The sequence below is a fragment of the Myxocyprinus asiaticus genome, chromosome 1 (genome assembly GCF_019703515.2).
Source record: "Myxocyprinus asiaticus isolate MX2 ecotype Aquarium Trade chromosome 1, UBuf_Myxa_2, whole genome shotgun sequence".
NCBI classification, from domain to species: domain Eukaryota; kingdom Metazoa; phylum Chordata; class Actinopteri; order Cypriniformes; family Catostomidae; genus Myxocyprinus; species Myxocyprinus asiaticus.
In genome coordinates this window covers 32829387-32833348 of record NC_059344.1, presented here as the reverse complement: position 1 = coordinate 32833348, position 3962 = coordinate 32829387, and positions in this window count along the sequence as shown.

The window sequence follows — 3962 nt, the reverse complement described above, 5'->3', positions numbered from 1 at the left end:
TCGGATCAGTGTACTGTTGACTCAAGAGCTTCTGTCCTCGGATCAGTGTACTGTTGACTCAAGAGCTGCTGTCCTCGGATCAGTGTACTGTTGACTCAAGAACTGCTGTCCTCGGTCAGTGTACTGCTGACTCAAGAGCTGCTGTCCTCGGATCAGTGTACTGCTGACTCAAGAGCTGCTGTCCTCGGTCAGTGTACTGTTGACTCAAGAGCTGCTGTCCTCGGATCAGTATACTGTTGACTCGAGAGCTGCTGTCCTCGAATCAGGGTACTGTTGACTCGAGAACTGCTGCCCTCGGATCAGTGTACTGTTGACTCAAGAGCTGCTGTCCTCGGATCAGTGTACTGTTGACTCGAGAACTGCTGTGATCGACTCAATGTACTGTTGACTCGAGAGCTGCTGTCCTCGGATCAGTGTACGTTTGACTCGAGAACTTCTGTCCTCGGATCAGTGTACTGTTGACTCGAGAGCTGCTGTCCTCGGATCAGTGTACTGTTGACTCAAGAGCTGCTGTCCTTGGATCAGTGTACTGTTGACTCGAGAACTGCTGTCCTCGGATCAGTGTACTGTTGACTCGAGAACTATTATATTATAAATATCTCTGATATGGTATCCAAAATGACAACTGTCATTCTCTACTGTTGTAGGACCGCCGAGGTTGTCATTTCCTTATAAAAGAATCTCTGTTATGTCCGGAATCTATTCATACTTCTCGCATACCTAAAGAATGAACATACTGTTTTACCGGCCGAGGAGTGCGTCTTTCATCAATACAGTACACAGACTCTGATTGTAGGCTACGTGATTTCAGACGCAGGGTTCATCTCAGTCATTTTGTTTTTCCTCATTTCAAAAGTTTATTTAAAAAGAAATTAACAGTAATTTTGAAACATGTATAAAATCATGACCACTCATGTGAGATGAAGAGTCCAGGGGTGTAGATTCTGGGGCGGGGGGGGGGACCTTATAAAAGCTCTTTTATTCTATATGGGGCAGGGACACCCTCATGGGGGCAACCATGTTTGCATCACATGACCAGCTAAATACTACTCGCTTAATCTCAGTAACTGCCCTGTCATCAGACACTTTCATTCATGGAGCAAATTAATCCTGGTTTACTGTGCATAGTGAATTTCTACAATGGCATTAGTAACTAAAAACTGCTGTTTGAATGATGCTGCATCCAGGCCATTAGGTGTCACTGTAAGCCAATGTAAGTTACTTTGACACGCCTCAAAGTTTTACTTAGAGCACCTTTAATCTGCCAAAATTAGCTTGCACTTTATTGCATACTATCTACCGCTGATGAAAACAGAATATAATCGCATTTTACCCTAAGTGTTATAAATGCTTTCAGGAGCATTTAGCCAAAGAAAGTTCTTATCATGGCTAGATCAGGGACACCATCAGGGTTTTATTTATTTGTATTATTTTTGTCCTGACAATTTTCTACTCGGGGCCCCCTATCTTATCACAACTTGTAGCAACAAATGTTTTTGTTCATAAACATAATCATTATTAGAGGAGGCCGGGGTCAATTGTAACACTATTTACTCCAAACAGGAACAAGCTACAGTGATTCCACTGCACATACATGTATGCAATAAGACCCCCTTTCTGCATGCTAAAGATCAGCAGCCTCCTCACACCAATGCTTATGCAGTGCTAGGTAGTAACGGATTACATGCAATCTTTATTACATAATCTGATTACAAAATAAAGTACTTTTAATTGGATTCAATTACATTTTAAAATTCTAATAATCAGACTAGTTACTTTTTATAGATTACATGATTACATATTAACAAGGGAATGGCAGTAAATTGTTAATAATTAATTGATCATCCTAATTATTCTCTTTTTTTTCCATTACTTTTATGATTTTGTTGTTGATTTTATGGACATTAATGTTCATAATGCCAGTGTTTTATGCACTTAAACTAGTTTTGAATTATAAACTTTGGCCATGTAATGTTTAATACCCTTTTTAAAATGTCATGAGGAGCTCTTTTTGTGAGGCTCTTTTTGTTAGTAATAAAGAATGGAATACATTTTCTTCATTTTTACTTTTTTGTTAAAATGATTATCCTACTCAAATGCATGAGACATAAAATAGAATTAGCTTGAAAGTAATCCAAAAATAATCGGGTTATATTACCCCCTCCAAAATGTAATCTACAAGATTACATTACTGACTGCATTTTTGTCAAGTAATTTGTAATTAGTACCTGATTACATTTCACAAGTAATCCACCAATTGTTATACTAAAAGTCTATTTTGGGGGGAAAAGTGCATTTTAAAATCTTTAGAACATTTAGTTTTTGATTGTTTCATCAAGTCTAGTTGGCTATAAGTTTGGTTGACATGTGTCAGTGCTGATGTGCCTTTACGGACTAAACATACTTAACAAAATCATTTCTACTGCATTTTCTTTCTTTGACTGACTGACACAGCGATGTGCCATCCATCCATGCTAGCAGAATTTAACCAGGTTTCATTGTGCAGCTGGTACAGTTATAATAGTTACCCTACTTACCACCTTGCATGTTTGCTTGATTTTCTGTGACCTTGCATCCTAGCATGTCCCAAAAAAAAACATTAATTTTTAGTGGACAGAACAATTATTACAACAAAGTTTTTTTTTTAATGGTCAGACAGAAATAATGATGTATTCACAATGAAAGAGTAAGAAAATGTAAAACTTACCCCCCAAACAGTAATTTCACTAAAATGTACACCACATTCTTTAAATTTCCCGAAGATAGAGAGCATGCCAATGGGAATGTGCATACTGATAATGACAGTTCCCAGTTGCATAAGAAATTAATATTCCATGTAATCTGCTGTACTCTCAACTGTAATCTGTTTACCCTATTTCATCTAGACCTCCCTTTCATTTAGACTTTTCTAATGCTGGTAATATGTAGTTTTATTAGCATCTGTTCTCATTCATTGTAATGCATTTGATTAATCAAACCATTCTTTCAGGTTAATCAATGTCATCTGATTTATCTTTAGGTTTTATAATAGGTTTGCAATTATAGAACATCTTATCTAAGATCACATGAGGCTTTGGTTGTGCAGTAAATGTGCCCTTTTAGAAGTATAGCACTAATGATTAAACCCAGCATTATATGTAAGGAATGATTTTCAGTCAGCCGGTCATTAACACAAAATTAACGACAAGGCAATCACAACGTGCATTACACATTGAATTGAAGGGGATTAATTTTGGGATAATGACCTGCTGACTGCACAGTTTTCCATGAATAACACAGCTACTTACCAAATGATAAATGGATGTGAAATACTGATTTGAGTTTGAGAAGTTATGGGAAAAGAAAGCTACAGCAGAGTGAAATAAGAGACATTAAACGAGCAGAGCTATGAAGGTTCATTGGGACAGCGGTCAAATTATACGTTTTAGCATCCATAATGCAAAAATATTTGACCACAGAATGCCAATCAGGCCACAGGCTGACCAATCAGAATCATGTATTTCAGAGCTCTGTGCCATAGTGAAAATGACAACTCTCTGATTACGATCCACTCAAATAAAGTCTTTGTAACCCTAGAAGAACAATTTTGAGAAAACGTATAATTTTTGCCACTGTTTTAAATAAGAATACAATTAATGTACTACGTTGACATGGTTATGTCTGATCAATATCAATTTATTTGTTTCATAAGAGTCACATATTCACATACATACAAATTCATACACTTTAGAAAACAAAAGAAAAAAAACCCCTCTTTCACTATGGAGGTGTGCCATTTTGTACAGCCTGTATTGCACTTTGGGTAATGTAGTCATGAAAGAAGAAAAAACTCTAGCATGATTCTAGCAACCTGCTATCAGTAGAAAAGAACTTAAGTAGATTGCATTTTCTTGCAAAGTAAAAAGCAAGGTAAGACCACGGCATGGTTGTACATATTCTGCACATAATCTCTAATGTGTGTG